This window comes from Micropterus salmoides, unplaced genomic scaffold (assembly GCF_014851395.1).
Source record: "Micropterus salmoides isolate LMB-PRFRI ecotype aquatic unplaced genomic scaffold, ASM1485139v1 Ms_hic_scaffold_1, whole genome shotgun sequence".
Lineage (NCBI taxonomy): Eukaryota > Metazoa > Chordata > Actinopteri > Centrarchiformes > Centrarchidae > Micropterus > Micropterus salmoides.
The window spans coordinates 51,421,822-51,439,271 of NW_024040040.1; the positions used below are offsets into that span (position 1 = coordinate 51,421,822).

A 17,450-nucleotide genomic window follows, 5' to 3' on the forward strand; every position below is an offset into this window, starting at 1 on the left:
ATAGATCAAAACAATACTACAAAAACTGGTTATAAGTAATGTTGCTTGTGGTTCTCCCCCTCAAAAACCTTTTTCACAAGATGAAGACAACAAAAGGAATGACAAATGTAAACATGTGCAAATTTTTATTATTCCTTAGTGTACTGTACAGTACAACACACCAAACAACTAATCATTCTGCCCCAGGGTCCTGTCTTTGGTCTGGGACAGGCCAGAGATTCTCGTCCTCCACCTCCTCCTTCTCCTCCGCCTTCACCTAATCCTCGTCTTCCTTCTATCTCCTCCTCCAAATCCTACTGTTCCTTTTCCTTCCTCTCTTCCTCTTCTCGACACTGCTCTTCCTCTTCCTCATTCTTGTCCTCTCTGGTGTCCTCTACCTCTTATTTAGATTTCTTAGAACTGAAAGAACAGACTCTGGTTCTTTTATCTTTCTATTGAAGTTTCTGACTGGTGTGTTATAAATTATGACTGTTGAGCTAATTGAGCGAATTGAGCTCACAATATTGAATGTCACTGCTTTCTCAGTGACCACATGGTGCAGCCAATGAGAAATGAAGGGATTTGTGTGTAGAGTTTAGGGAAAAGGGCCAAGTCTCATTTTGCAAATCCCACATCAAAGCATCAGTTTCTCTAAATTTAACACTAAACTGGCTTTAGAGAAAACTAAAGATTTAACGGTTGAGTGTGTAATATTCATCTGGAGATCTGGAGGATCTATTGACAGAAATGCAATATAATATCCATTACTATGTTTTCAGCGGTGTATAAAGGCCTTACATAATGAACCGTTTTTATTACCTTGGAATGAACCGTGTACAGTACTGCCCGGAGATGATGGGAAAATAAAAATAAGCATCCATAGATTGATGGATGTGGTCGATCAGCTCCAGCACATGCTTTATTCTGACCAGTCTCTTCATAGTTGAATGATAGTTTTATTTCTGTTTATGTCATAATTGATTCTTTATTAATGTATATTGTCTGCTATGTAGCAGAAGGGAGTTGCAGAAGGGGGGGGGGCAACTTTTACAAAACATACTGGTGCTCAAAAAACTCCACAGGGTACCTTTAACGACACTATATATTTTCAGATTTCAGATTTTAAGAAGACTTTCGCTAAAAAACTGTATTGAGATTAAACATAAACTACTTTATTTATTTTATATCAAAGTCTTAGATCATTTCAAGAAGTATCAAAACATTTTTCAGGATCAAAAAGGAGAATATCAGTCAGAGTCAATGACAATAGTGTACAATTTCTACTTTATATGTACTTGATGTACACTGCCAAAGAATAAAAAAATATCTGTGGTGCTATAAATGTTGATAAACCACTGAATCTATAATCAGCATTTGAATTGTTTAACTTATATGATAACTGAGTGAGTTAATAAATTATGGGAAATGTTACTGTAAATTTATTTCACAGATGTGACTTTTTTTAATAATACTTTTTGCGACATACTGCTTCAATCTCCTCAAAGTATTTTCAATGTTACATTAAAACATTCCTAACTAGTTGATTATTCAGTTACATGTTTAGGTGGTAATGGCTTTTACTAATGCTTTAAATTTAGTCTTTGCTTTGAAATGAAACAGTGTTTCACATGTGACTATAATTCAAACAAACTTTATTACCTCACAGCAGAGGGCAGAAACTTTAAGAAACACACTTCCTAAAAAACAAACATCTCAAAACGTGTCATAAAAAACTGAACAAGGTTGTGATGCAGGGTCACAGTTTCAATCGCACTGGGAGCACCACCAATAAAACATTCATATAAGCATGAAAGTGTTAATGTAGCAGCCTGTGTAGGACTTTTTTCTAACAATAAATCAGCATTGAGGATTTCCAGGTATTCCTGGTTTTACTAATAAACACAAATACTACAGGTATTTAACAGCCTATAGGCACAAACACAATAAAATATTAAGCATTAGAAAAAAAAACACGAGAACACTACACAAAAAAGAGAAAGCACTGTGATGGACGAAAATGTATCAGTGGCAAAACAAACTAAGTGCTTGTTTTTGCCACTGATGGTCTCAGACTGTTATTCTAAGTGTCTGACAACATTGTGGGAAGAATCCCTACAGATATAGACCTTTTTTTTAAAGATCATTTTTACATCACTCTCCTTAGCCTCCAGACTCCACTGAACAAAAACAATAATTTGACACTGCAAATCTTCATAAAACGAACTTCATTCAAACTGGACACAAACAAAATAAAACTCACCAAATGGATCTTTGTTAATCTCTCCACTGTTCCAACAATCACCATCTCTGGTTTGGTTGAAATAAATCCTAATTTCACGTCGTTAGAAGAGAAAAGAACAAGCCTTCATATCGCTCTCCTCAAAGCCGACAGCTTAACAGCACTTCACCTGCACCAACATGCGTAATTTCTGATGACAGATTTTTTTCTTTGACTGTAATTATATTATATAATTACATACATATACACACACTATTAAACTACTGAATGACATTTCTGTTCTGTTTTCATCTCTAAATATAACGGTATATGTCATGGTTGTTGTTATTTTAAAGCTAATTATTAACCAACCAAATTACTTATAAGCAGATCTCCTGACAGCGAGCGCTGATGTTCAACTTGTAGAAGATATTTCTCATCTCTCGACTGGAATAAGGAAGCTCACGTTGAATCTGATGTTCACATCCAGAGAATTCATTCCTCTTCAGGCTGACAGCGTCATAACCTTTGGAAAATATAATTTATGAGTGATTGAAGAACAGAAGAACAACCTGGTGTAATATGAAGAATGAGAAGTGAACTTACTGCACAGTTCAGGCTGGACTCTAGAAATATGGAGGATATCCCTTACTGCTCGTCCTCACGCACACAGGTCTGAAATTACATGTAAAGCTCAGCGCATGTGATATCTAGTCCCGCGTGAGGCTACAGAAACACATTAATCTAACAGTTCAGACTCATCTTCCAGATTTAATGTGCCATTCGGAGCTCCAGCTTTTGCTATAGATGACAATTTTACGATTTTACATTTATGAGATGGCAATCTGAACATTTAAACTCCTAAAACAACTTCAGCAAATGGTTCAACATTTTGGGAAACACACTTCAATGCCAGCAGTTGGTTAGCTTAGCATAAAGACTGGAAACAGGGGGAAAAGGCTGGCTCTGTCCAAAGGTAATAAAATCTATCCTACCAGTAGTGGTAGAGGAAGCAATACCAACATTTAACACTACTGTAGCAACAAGTAAAAGAAACCTGAAACCACAATTGTACTTGTATAAAATACAGAAGTATTATCAGCAAAGTGTCAAGTAGGCTACTTTAAAAGTATTTTTTAAAAAGTGTCAATATATGATAATATTGTGTTATTATTTGCTGAACCATAAACATGTAAACAGCTAAAGAGCTCATTTTAATTATGTGATAAACTGTTGAGTTACAGAGCTTATTTTATGATGATTATATGTTTTGTACTGAAAAAAAGTATTGTCACATTCATGTAAATATAGTAGAATATTATGTATCATAAAATGAAAATATTGAAGTATCCCCTTGTTTGCACTTACAATAAAAGTACATATACATTCCACCACTGCCTGCCAGCACCTCTAAAGCTGGTTGACGTATTAATGAGTTAAATCTAATTTGTTTCATTAAAAAATGGGATGCTGCACAGAATCTCTGGGTGGATAGAGAAACTTTTGTTTTTCAAGAAATACAGTTGCATCATGTAACTCATGTTGTAATTGTTTTTACATTTCTGTTTTTGTCCTGATAAAACATTAATCTGTGAGCTTTAGAGGTGTCAAAAGGTGTATTTTTGGACAGAGCCAGGCTAACTCTTTCCCCTGCTCCTAATCTTTATGCTAAGCTAAGCCAATCTGCGCCTTCCTCTAGCTTTATATTTAGCACATCATGAGAAAGATATCGATCCTCTTACTTTGTGACTGAAGGCTCCAAGTTGAAGTCGACATCGATCAGCTCTTGGGATTGATTGTGTTTCATCAGCAGATAGATGGCCGTTGGAAACTCCACCCAGCTGAAAGACAGTTTAAAGTGACCATAAGTTTTTCTGAAACAGTGAAATGCAGTGCAGCAGAGACACGAGTAGAGCAGAGACATGAAGTCAGGATACAGACTCAGTTATAGCACCAGAAGCTGCTGGTCACAGAGCAAGCAGAGCTGTAGCAACAAAACTCCTGAGAGGACTGAACTGATCCAGGATGTTTTACTGGAATTTATTATTTGTAAGAGGATGAATGAGCTGATTTTAAAACACAGAACATGGCACAAAACTGACTGAATGAAGCACCTGAAATCAGTTAACAGGTGACTTAATGCATCAACTCTGCACCTATTTAAACCTATTTACTGTGATTGTTGGTGAATGTTCAGTGGACTGAGTTCGGTCTAAATGTTTCTCTCTGTGTCTGACCAGGTTTTGGAAAACGAGCCCCTCGTCTCGATGTAAAATGTAAATGATGAATCTCACTCTGCAGGCAGGTGGTGACGGCCGAAACGTGGCACAGCGAGCCGCTCGCTGTTTCTGGAGCAGCTGGAGGCTGCAGACCCTCCTGTCTGCTCCACTGCAGTGTTTGCGTCCTCAGATTCGTCACAGAGCCTCATTTTGAGCCTCACGCCAACAAATCACCTGAATGACACAACACAAACAGAGGTGTGTCAGTAAATACAGACAGTACTGTGGTCCAGCGGTGGAGGAAGTATTCAGAGCCTTTTTTATTAACAGCAGTAATAATATCCTGTTATTGGATCATTATTTCTGATGCATTCATGTGTAAGCAGTATCTTGCTGTTGTAGTTCAAAGTGGAGCCAACGTTAGCTATTCATTTAGTGTTGGGTTATGCAGACACCTGAGGCAGAGCTGGTGCTGTTCAATGATTCAAGCAAAAAAATGTAGGTACAAAGGCTTATGGGAAGGTGAGACAGGCGAAGGAAAACCAGAGCAAGAAAACACAAGCAAACAGATGCTGTAGGGAGCAGGCAGGAATCCAAAGCCAAATAAACAGGCAAAGATCAAATCCAAGTAGCGCGAGCAGAAACAGGGAACAACCTGCACATGCTATTGCTGCAGAAGAAGGCCGGTCTGGACTAATGTCTGCAGTAAAACAGCCACTAAATCTACATATGAAAGACTTGGAGGGGACTTCATGTGTTATTTAAAAAAAAAAAAAAAAAGCAGTTCAGTTAATGCAGTTTTCCAAAACAGCCCTTTTCTTTCTTTGTAGCTGATGATTAAAGACTTAAAGCTGCGAGTAGCTGTATGTAGACTGATCCTTCTTTACAAACAGTTGTTTCAACACTGCAGATGAAAACATTTGTTCTTCTCTTGTCTACTGCTTAACCTTGGCCTCTAGAATCTAAAAATAAAGTCAGAGGACTTTTATTTCCTCCTCGCAGGATGTCGTCATGTAAACACGCCACATAGGACACTGTAAGCCAGAGCAGTGAGAATTTGAGGTTTTATATTACATGGACGATTGTTTGGGAAATCTGAAGCTCCTAAAGGACAGATTTCATGGCATTAATAACACATTTTAATGCCTTCAGCTGGTTCACAGTTCAGCTGCCAGGCTTTTAATGGGAATAAAAAAGAGGTAAATATAATAAACGGTTATTGCATCAGCTTCCTGTACATTGTAGTATTGTTTTTTAATGACAAATTTTTAGGTTTGCATTTTTGTAGAGTTGCACTTTATGATGTTTGTTATTTTATTTGAATGTGTGTGTATGAGTTATGTACCTGTGTTTTAATCCTTTGTCTTGTTAATTTTATCATCATGTGTTTGTATCTGATCTGGGTGTTTTGAGTGATTCTGTATTTCACAAAACTGCAATACTGTTTTTTCACTTAGTTTTTTTTTAGCTTATTTTGATATATTTTTTTCTTTTACTCCATTTTAATCCTATGTTTGAGTTGAGCCCTGTGTTTCTTTTGTGTCTTGTCTTAATGTCTTCCCATGTTATGTAAAGCACTTGAATGACCTTGTTGGACATTCTTAGAAACAGAAATGAACCCGAGTCACATTCCTTTCTTCTGCTGTCATTCATTCACCACGACATCTAAATCAAAAACTTCCTGCTCAAACTGCTCTAGCATTTCCAGTTTCAACTCCAAAACATCATGTTCCCACCAGATAAATTCCAGTGTGCACAGAAAACATCACAAGATCACAGAAGTCTCTTCGTCTCTTTCATGGCAGATTTAAACTATTTGACTAGAGCAGGGTTTTTAATCAATCAGCAGTACTTTACTCTCTGGCCCTCACAAGATCAGATGTGTAACTTTGGTTTCAAATTGTACTTTTAAATATGTATTCTATATTGTTTTTCACCTGACTCTCTGCTACAAGGCATAGGTCAGGGCTGGATCAATCAGATGGTCACCCCTCCAGTAACTCTGTAACTAAATCATTGTCTCCTCCCTTATATACTATTAACTTGAAACAGCGTATCAGTAACATGTTCACTGACAAATAACTGTTTTTAACTTTGACACAATATCTGCTTGTAGCAAAGAAACTCCTGTAATGGGATTATGAAAGTGTTTTGCACAAATCTGTAACTGAGTGTAACTGTAATGCTGAAGTTTTATTGGATGCATGAATTAGTTTAGCAAGAAAATCCCATCGAATGATCACAAAGTTTTAATGAACTAATCAATTCTGTCAGACAGTATCGCTGAAATCAAATGAAAAACCTTGCTGATGAATGAACTCTTTTAACCCTTAAAAACAAGACGTTTTCTCTGGTGGCAGGACTGTTTGTGTGCCCTCCATCCTCTCCAACCATCTACAGTTATGCAGCACTTTCTTTAAGGAAACAAACATCTCCACGTAACATAAACCAGTCAGCGATTTTCCTCAACACAGAATTGACAAAACACATTAGCGGTGGTGCATAAATGTCATTTCTAGGAGAAAGACATGGCCACAAAATACTTTAGTGATTCAGATTACTTAAAAAATGTACAATTCATAACAATTTTAAAACCAAACAGACGTGCAGTGAATCTGGAGCCTCTGGGCAGTTTGCCTGCTCAGCCTTGGTACCGTCCTAACAACATGCATTTACTCCAAAAGACACAGCTGTGATGTTTCTCTCTCAGAGTGAACTGATCACACACAGAACACACAGAACAACAAAGGTTTCATCAACACTTACCCTCTGCTGCAGTCTGGACTTCAGCTTCTCCTCCGTCATCGCACACTGAAATCAGAGAGCGACGACTCCTCAGCGTTTTGTTCTTTCAGCTTGACTGGAAAAAAACTGGTTCTTTGCTCCTTGACATTTTGTTGATCAGTTGCCATATCTGCTCCACCTTTATGCTGACTGGAGAACAGCCAAGTCTCCTCCTCTGGTTAAAAATAATTTGTGACATGGGTTAAGAATAAAGGCTGATTATGAAAAAGAAGTTTATATTTCCACTTCAGTATCATACTCGTCAGAACAAAAGGAGGGAAATAATGTGACACTTATTTTTTTTGGCACACCTTTCTTAAAAGGCGTAGTTTGTTTATAGAGGATTTACCTCCATAATATATATGATCGAGATAATAAACCATTTGTAAGAACAATTTCTGGTCTTAAGTTCAACAGGACAACAACTGTAGAACTTAGCTCAAAATCCATTTACTAAAAACGTACTAACATGAACAACTGCAGGCTTCATGAGCACACAAACCTTAGTTAGTAACTAACCAACTGTTTATGAATGTTTTTCTAATGAGCCATAATATCCGCTGTTATAAATATTGGCAGGTCATTCATAAAAGCTTCTGTGCTCCTGCAGTTGTAAATGTTTAAATCAACTACACATAATGTTGTTGATACATTTTGGTTTAGGACCAAAAACCTGCAAAACCCGGTCTCACTCCCAAGTCGTCACATATGGACGCTTGGTCATAATCGTCAGTTTGTGACGCACTAGGGATCCCTTTGACGTCACAGTTCGACGTATTGAGGGAAGCCCTGTGGTGTCAGTTTTTGGTGGTAAAGGCAAGTATGATATTTAAGAGAAAAGACGAAGTAAGGAGGTGATTGGGGTGGATAGAGGGCCAGAACCTGGACGTTGAAGCAGGAGAACAGGGTTTGTGTCCCGTGCGAAACAAAACATTAAATGTTTTTATTTAGGCGAGTGAGGTAAATTGACATTAACGTTAGTTAACTTAAGTCTTAATTGACATACATAGCTATTTTAACCCAAACCATGATCTTTTCCTAACCTTAACCAAGTAGTTTTGTTGCCTAAACCCAACCAAGTACTTTCTGTGCCTAAACCTAACGAAACTGCAACGTTTCACGACTTTAATTATGCGCGTTTCAACATGGCAATGTATCGAAACGTTACGTTTTATCTTGAAAGTGTAACCGGATATTTCATATTTATTGTTGCTAAGCGTTGCTAACTTGACTGTGGATCCCTAAATGTCAATAATTGATGCAAAAGGGCTACCCAAGTCTTTAAAAAGCGACGCCAAAGGGCCTTGACCATGCGTCAGACATTTGACGAGTAGGGAGTGAGACTGTGTTACGACACGATGACTCAGCTGTATTTTGTGTTCAATGCTAATTAGCAAATGATAGCATGCTACTATGCTAAACTAAGATTGTGGACATGGTAAACAATCTACCTGCTAAAAATTAGCATGTTTTCATTGTATGTTCTTATGTTGATTTTAGCATTTAGCTCAAATAATCGTCGTGCAGGAGTCGCTAGAATGACTGTAGACTCGCTAGCAACAAGATGCAACTTAAAAATATGCAAGCTTTAGACCTATTTTTGAACTTCGAACATTTGCTGTTTCAATGTTATCAATGTTCTTATTTCACTCTTATCAAGAGAGTGAGGAAGCACATTTCTGACACATTTGACCCACCTGGAACTTCTCTTCAACGCATGCATTTGTGTTATTTGTTTTTTTGTGGGGGGTTATTGCACAAATTCCAATACAACTTTTCATGTTATACTTAAACATTCACAAAGGTAAAAAAAAACTTGGTCATATTTGCTGAAACTGTCACTATCCGTGCACTACTGCTCCTATTGTCCCTCTGGACCAGTAGATGATGTGATTAAAGGACCAGGAGTCGTTACATTAAATATATCTGTGCATGGGACACAGCTAAGCTACATCATGTGTGTAATTCAGGGCACAATTCAAATGGGATAAAAATAAATGTTTTATTCCTCTCCATTGACTAACATAAATATTTTCCCCAAAACTGCACAAGTACATTACTTGAAACCACAAAAATATTACTTGTACTGCAAATACTGCTAATAAATAACATTCCTAATTAATATACTTCACTCTACACGGACAGCAAACTAACCGTTATAACCTAATACCCTATTACAAACAGCTTAACAGCTTAGCAATTAACAGTTAACATGCAATACGTGATTTCCAAAATTATTTAAACCTTCCTAACCATCAACCATGTTGTTTGTATGACATCAACATGGATGGGCGTCTTTGGAGGACCTTACAAAATGTCATTTTAAATCACATCCTGACAGCATCACATGATTTTTTGTCAGAAATGTACTTTTAAGTGACTGAACCACATTTTGCTCATGCTAGAGAGGCCTCTTACGTGCATCAGTCAAACGTGTAGTTGCCTCAAACCTGAAGCTTGTGTAACTGGATAAGACACATTGTGAAAACAACACACCTTTAAAATGCTACTTAGAAAAATACTTCCACGTCCTGAAAAAGATATAAAGACCCGTTTCTGAGCTGAAATCCTCTAAATGTTTGTTACAATTTCTTGTTTCAAAGTTAAAGTTTATTAAACCAGGAAGCTTCTAGAGATACGTCATCTGTTTTACAAGAAACAATAACAGTTAACATATTCAAAAGACAGGGCTGGGAGGGGAAAGAGATGCTGTTGAATGTGTTTTCGGCCTGATATGAAGTCCAGGCTGCAGAGTGTGAAAATGCTGTTCAGAACAGCTGTATCATCCATCATCCTGTTGGAAACAGGAGAAAGCTTTCACAATGTTAACTTAAATTTTTCTCATGAATAAAAATGCACCAAGCTTTGATCTAGGGCAGTGGTTCTCCAACTTTTTCTGTCAAGCTCCCCTTTCATTTATATCAATCATTAACAACCCGGGCGATTGAAATAAAACAAAAGATTCAGATTAACTTTGCTTGCATCAGAGCTTTTTTTACCACCACATGAATCACATTGGTGAGATGATAAACCAAAGATCTGGACAACATACAGAACACACTGTGCATCAGAAAGCAATTACAACTCGAACATTTACCTTAAAAGTAAGTAACAAAAATTAAAAATCTACTCTACAGTGTAACCTATAGGAAGCCGCTGCACTGATGGCAGGACAGGTGCCTCTTTTTTTATTCCCATTAAAAGCCTGGCAGCTGAACTGTGAACCAGCATTAAAATGTCCTCTAAAGGGCCATAGACTCTCTGGATCTGGCAGGTGTTCAAAATGTGCTAAGTAAACAGGAAAAGTGCTTCTTCCAGTTTCAACCTGAATGTGTCATTTATGTTTTAGGAGCTTCAGATTTCCCAAACAATCGCCCGTGTAATATGAATCCTTGAATTCACTGTGTGTTAATCTCACTGCTCTGGGTTAATGTGTGCTACTTTGTGTGTTTATGTGACGACATCCTGCGAGGAGGAAATAAAAGTCCTCTGACTTTTTTTTAGATACTAGATGCCAAGGTTCAGCAGCGGACAAGAGCAGAACAGATGTGTTCATCTGCAGCGTTGAAGCAACTATTTGTGAAGAAGGATTAATTTACATGGAACTACTCTCAGCTTTAATTTTTAAATCGTCATCTGCAAAGAAAAACTCGATTGCTAATCTAATCATTGATTACTGATCCGTATTTGGAGGCAAAGACAAACAGGTAATGACATTTTCTCTCCTGGAATAAAGGCTTAAATGTGAAATAAATAAAATGAATAACACATGAAGTCACCTCCAAGTCTTTAATATGTATATATGTATTTAGTGGCTGTTGTATTGAAGACATTAGCACGGAGCTGTATTTTTCTGCAGCAGCACCTGCAGGTTTCTGCCGAGACGGTCAAGCGTACTGATAAATACAACAAACTGCCGAACTACAGTATTTATGTCGCATATGCTCTTAAATCAACTAGTAGGTAGTTTGTGCCCATAGATTCACTTTATTTTCTGTAAGGAGAAACTCTGACTGTTACCTGTTTGCTTTGTATTCACCTGAAAATTGCACAAACTAAGTGAACAAACTGCAATAAATGACAACAAAGCAGAAAAGTTCAGCTGTTTTGACTTTGTGACTGGACCTGTAAAGACGGGTCGTGTCTGTGATGTTCACTCCTGTGTGTGATTACTGTGTTGTAGACCTGCTGTCATTATATGAATCAATAATGTTTCTAATGTGCTGCAGGGAGTCAATGCAAATACATGTTTTGACACTGAGTCTTTGGCATTGATTTAAATGTGAGGTTATTAAATGTCAGGGCCTCTCTGTTCATTTTACATCCGTCCACCAGATAGCCTCAGATTTTCCCTCCTTTCCACATCACCTGTCTGCTCCACCCATCTACACACCTGTTCCCACTTCTCTTATCAGCCCTGGAGCTGCCTTCCCTTCTCTGTTTCCACTCGCCCTTGTCCTGCAGTATTTCATCAGCCCTACTTGGATTTGGTCTTTTTGCGTTTTGGACTTTGGATGCCTGCCTGCTCCTTACTGCATTACTTTGCTTGTGTTGGATTGCTCTTGTTTGTTTAAATCACTGAGCAGAACCACCTCTGACGTCTGCATATGTGTCCTACCCCTGTGTTCCTGCTACCCTGCTTGCACCATGACAATTAAATATTCACTACAAATTTGAGGTAGAAGTTCTTGAAAACATGATAATCTCATAAAATATGAGGCCTTGTTATAGATTGAACTACCCAACATTAAGCTAAATGGCTAAAACTGGCTCCACTTTGACAAACTACAATAGTAACATACTGTTTTCACATAAATGCATCATAAATAATAATCCCATAACAGGATATATAATAGTACAACACTTAAAGACCATTTTCTGCCTTATGGTACTTTTACTTTTGATACTTAATATTAACTTTTAAAGATGTATCATTTTCAATGCAGGGAGGATTTTCACACTGTAGTATCAACAGAGTTTTAACCAGTTTTATCCCATCGACTTGTCTGAGCTTTTAAAAACAAATATCACAAATGAGAGTGTCCTCCGGCCCACTTGATATAATACCTACAACATTTTTACTAAAAGTAATAGATTCTGTTGGGCCCCATTTGATCTCTGTTTTCAACAGCTCCCTATCTACTGGTTGTGTACCTGATTATTTTAAAACGGCTTGCGTGAACCCACTTTTAAAGAAACCTGGTTTAGATCCCTCCCTCTCACAAAATTTTAGACCAATTTCAAAACTGCCTTTTATTGCAAAGATTCTAGAAAGAATTGTGTCCAAACAGCTGCTCACTGTGCTGGAAAATAACAAAATATTTGAAAAGTTTCAGTCTGGTTTTAGGAAGTACCACAGCACTGAGACTGCCCTGCTTAAAGTCACCAATGACCTTTTAATGTCTGCTGATGAAGGCATGTGCTCAGTCCTTGTACTCCTGGACCTTAGCGCTGCTTTTGACACCATTGATCACAACATCATGTTAGACAGACTGAGGCACTGGGTGGGAATCTCTGGTACTGCCCTAGAATGGTTTTCATCCTACCTGTCAAATAGGAAGTTTTGCGTGTCTGTAAACAACTATGTCTCCTCGTTCTGTCCAGTTAAATATGGTGTGCCTCAGGGGTCGGTCTTAGGACCCATTTTGTTTTCCTTGTATCTGCTTCCCCTTGGACATATTATCCATAAACATGGCATTTCTTTTCATATTTATGCTGATGACACACAAATATACTTGCCCGTCAGATCCACAGACCCTGGAATGCTGAGTTCACTTAACAACTGCCTTTGTGAAGTTAAAAAATGGATGTCAAATAATTTCCTCCAGCTGAACTCAGACAAAACAGAAATCCTGGTCATCGGGTCTCAGCAGATGGCAAATCAAATACTGCCATCTGCTGGTTCCCTAGTAAATCACATTAAGCCTGTGGCAAAGAACCTTGGTGTTTGGTTTGATAGTAATTTAAATTTCGAGCAGCACACCACAAAGCTTGTTCAATCATGTTTTTATCAACTTAGAAATATAGCTAAAATTCGATCTATGTTAACTTTTAAGGACACCGAGACCATTTTACACGCCTTCATCTCATCACGCCTGGATTATTGCAACAGCCTTTTCACCTGTTTAACCCAAAAATCTATTGATCGACTCCAGACTGTCCAGAACTCAGCTGCCAGGCTTTTAACCAGAACAAAGAAATATGACCACATTACTCCTATTTTAGCTTCATTACACTGGCTCCCAGTATGTTTTAGAACTGACTTTAAAATTCTATTGATCACTTTTAAAGCTCTTCATGGCCTCTCGCCTTGTTATATTTCTGACCTTTTAGTCCCATACGCACCAGCACGTACCTTGAGATCCTCGGGCAGAGGTCTGTTGTCTGTTCCAGAGTCTCGACTGAAAACTAAAGGGGACAGAGCGTTTGCTGTCAGGGCCCCGAGGCTCTGGAACAGCCTGCCCGAGGAAATCAGGTCGGCTGAGTCAGTGAACTCTTTTAAGTCCCTTCTTAAAACATACTTTTATAGGAGAGCCTTTCCCGATCTTATTTGACTTTATTTTATCCCTTTTATTTTATTGTATTTTACTAATTTTATATTAAATTTTCATGCTCTTATCTTTTTTTTGTATTATTCTTTACACTTGTTAAAGCACTTTGTAACTTGTTTTTGAAAAGTGCTCTACAAATAAGGATTATTATATTACCTGTACTTAAATGAAGGCTCTGAATACTTCCTCCACCGCTGGACCACAGTACTGTCTGTATTTACTGACACACCTCTGTTTGTGTTGTGTCATTCAGGTGATTTGTTGGCGTGAGGCTCAAAATGAGGCTCTGTGACGAATCTGAGGACGGAAACACTGCAGTGGAGCAGACAGGAGGGTCTGCAGCCTCCAGCTGCTCCAGAAACAGCGAGCGGCTCGCTGTGCCACGTTTCGGCCGTCACCACCTGCCTGCAGAGTGAGATTCATCATTTACATTTTACATCGAGACGAGGGGCTCGTTTTCCAAAACCTGGTCAGACACAGAGAGAAACATTTAGACCGAACTCAGTCCACTGAACATTCACCAACAATCACAGTAAATAGGTTTAAATAGGTGCAGAGTTGATGCATTAAGTCACCTGTTAACTGATTTCAGGTCATTTTTTTGAAGGCAGCTGCTTCATTCAGTCAGTTTTGTGCCATGTTCTGTGTTTTAGAATCAGCTCATTCATCCTCTTACAAATAATAAATTCCAGTAAAACATCCTGGATCAGTTCAGTCCTCTCAGGAGTTTTGTTGCTACAGCTCTGCTTGCTCTGTGACCAGCAGCTTCTGGTGCTATAACTGAGTCTGTATCCTGACTTCATGTCTCTGCTCTACTCGTGTCTCTGCTGCACTGCATTTCACTGTTTCAGAAAAACTTATGGTCACTTTAAACTGTCTTTCAGCTGGGTGGAGTTTCCAACGGCCATCTATCTGCTGATGAAACACAATCAATCCCAAGAGCTGATCGATGTCGACTTGGAGCCTTCAGTCACAAAGTAAGAGGATCGATATCTTTCTCATGATGTGCTAAATATAAAGCTAGAGGAAGGCGTTGATTAGCTTAGCTTAGCATAAAGACTGGAAGCAGGGGAAACAGTTAGCCTGGCTCTGTCCAAAGTTCAAAAATATACCTTTTGACACCTCTAAAGCTCACAGATTGACACTAAATAACATGTTATATCTTGTTTGGACAAAAACCCAAAATGTAAAAACAATTACAACAAGAGTTACATGATGATACTGTACATCTCAACGTACAAACAAAAGTTTGTTCAACAGCCCAGTAATTCTGTGCAGCCTCCCGGGTGTTGACCAAGACAGAAGTTTTAAAAACAGCAGATCGTTACGGGAGGTTTGTCTCCAGACTATTTCTTGGCTGGGAGCAGCAACAAAGCACATAACCCTCATAAAAACCACTACTTTTAATTTAATTTTACACTTTTACACTTTTTCACAGTATTTGAATAAAACAAATGAGATTTAATGTGTTAATTAGTCAACCAGCTTTAGAGGTGTTGGTAGTGGTCGAATGTATATTTACTAAAATAACAGATAATCAATATTTTCATTTAATTCTACTCCACTGTAGAATAGGGGATAATGTGCTCTCTTACCCCACAGTTTGTAAGTTAAAATGAGCTCTTTCTCCACCTGCTACAGCATTAAAATGCTGTTTACATGTTCATGCATTAACAAAAAAAGAACATATTAATTATATTTTGGTTTCAGGACTTTTACTTGTAAGTACAGTAGTTTTAAATGTTGGTATTGCTGCAGATTTTGTTACCTTTGGGTAGAGCTAGGCTCTTTCCCTCTGTTTCCAGTCTATGCTAAGCTAACCAGCAGCTGGCATTAAAGTGTGTTTCCCAAAATGTTGAACTATTTGCTTAGTTGTTTTATTTTTCGTTTCAGGAGTTTAAATTCGCCTTCCATTTTCAAATAGCTAAATATTTTCACTGGTACAATTTACTTTCTCTTTTAATTTGAATGTGTAAAATTATCCTCCATATCAAAAGCTGGAGCCACGAACGGCACATTAAATCTGGAAGATGAGTCTGAACTGGTAGATTAATGTGTTTCTGTAGCCTCATGCGGGACTAGATATCACATGCGCTGAACTTTACATGTAATTTCAGACCTGTGTGCGTGAGGACGAGCAGTAAGGCATATACTCCATATTTCTAGAGTCCAGCCTGAACTGTGCAGTAAGTTCACTTCTCATTCTTCATATTACACCAGGCTGTTCTTCTGTTCTTCAATCACACATAAATTATATTTTCCAAAGGTTATGATGCTGTCAGCCTGAAGAGGAATGAATCCTTGAAGAGCGGTCCCTGGATGGGAAATATCTGATTCTTTATTTCAGTCGAGAGATGAGAAATCTCTTCTACAAGTTGAACATCAGCGCTCGCTGTCAGGAGGTCTGCTTTTAAATCATTTTGTTGTGTCAGTGGGGGGCCCGGGCATTGTTGACGAAGCTAGCTGCAGATGGGAAGAAGCTTTTGTCCTGATTGACCGCAGCCTCCTGCCAGAGGGAAGCGTAACTTTGTGAAACACATACCAGTAATTTGGTTTGTGAATAATTATTATAACGTCAACAGTAACCTTGACATGTACCACTACATTTAGAGATTATATTTTTATAGGCTACAGAACGTACATATCTACAAAAGAAATGTTTAATAGTGTGTAGTATGTATAATTACAGGGCTGGTTCTTTTCTCATCTGTGAATTTATTTCTACCAAACCAGAGTTGGTGATTACTGAAAAACTGGAAACACTAACAATGACGGGTTTGGTGAGTTTTATTTTGTTTCTTTCTAGTTTGAATGAAGTAAGGTCAAATTATTGTTTTATGGAGTCTGGTGGCTGATAAGAAGCTAAAACGTGATTTTTAACCTTTTCTGGTTAATCAAAATTGTGTTAAAAAAGTTCTGAAACCTGTCAGTGGCAAAAACAAGCACTTTTAGTTGATGTACTTTGGCGGGCTCATTTGTCCCCGGGGATCACGTTGCAACTATTACAGCCCGTTTCTAGAAACAGAATATTTCTCTGAATTAAAATTATTTCAACCAAACCAGAGTTGGTGATTACTGAAAAACTGACAACACTAACAATGACGGGTTTGGGTTTAGTTTGAATGAAATGTATCACAACGATGAGAATTAAATTTACTGTTTTTCTCAATGGAGTCTGGTGAGCCGTAGCAGACGTTTGTTTTGTTGAGATGCTGGTGCTGTAGTGCTGCAGTGAATGTCTCCTTTAATTCATTTTACAGAAGAAGCTTTCTCTTTTTTCTGTATTGTTTTCATTTTATTATGATAGCTGTCTACATTTACACGCCGTTTGCATGCTTATATGAATGTTTTATTGGTGGTGCTCCCAGTGGGATTGAAACTGTGACCGTGCATCACAGCATTGTTCCGTTTTACGACACGTTTTAAATGTTTGTCTCTTAGGAAGTGTGTTTCTTGAAGCTCCTGCTCTCTGCTGTTGGGTAATAAAGTTTTTAAAATCTGATTTGAGTGACTTTGTCTACATGTAAAACACTGTTTCATTTCAAAACAACATTTAGCAGTTTTTAATGCTCTCCGTTGTCTTATTTGCTGAAACTGTGAGAACACCTCTGAGAAAAAAATATGGGTGTTAAAAAACAAAATACTGTGCATAAAGTTTAAAAGTCTAAAATGAGGGTGCTTGGTTATTACATGGCACAT

At 38.0% G+C, this 17,450-nt stretch overlaps 2 long non-coding RNA genes across 2 annotated transcripts; one reads left to right on the top strand and one right to left on the bottom strand.

The window, feature by feature from the left end:
* Positions 1-1,614: 1,614 nt before the first annotated feature.
* On the bottom strand, positions 1,615-7,323 carry LOC119896472. The gene is made up of 5 exons (XR_005443229.1): positions 7,183-7,323; positions 4,492-4,650; positions 3,940-4,038; positions 2,804-2,872; positions 1,615-2,723 (listed from the first exon to the last, which is right to left on the bottom strand). It is a non-coding gene; the product is annotated as an uncharacterized LOC119896472 (long non-coding RNA).
* A 3,373-nt stretch (positions 7,324-10,696) lies between these two features.
* On the top strand, positions 10,697-17,253 carry LOC119896477. Its single transcript, XR_005443230.1, has 5 exons — positions 10,697-10,907; positions 14,005-14,163; positions 14,636-14,728; positions 15,869-15,937; positions 16,018-17,253. It is a non-coding gene; the product is annotated as an uncharacterized LOC119896477 (long non-coding RNA).
* The last annotated feature ends 197 nt before the right edge of the window (positions 17,254-17,450 follow it).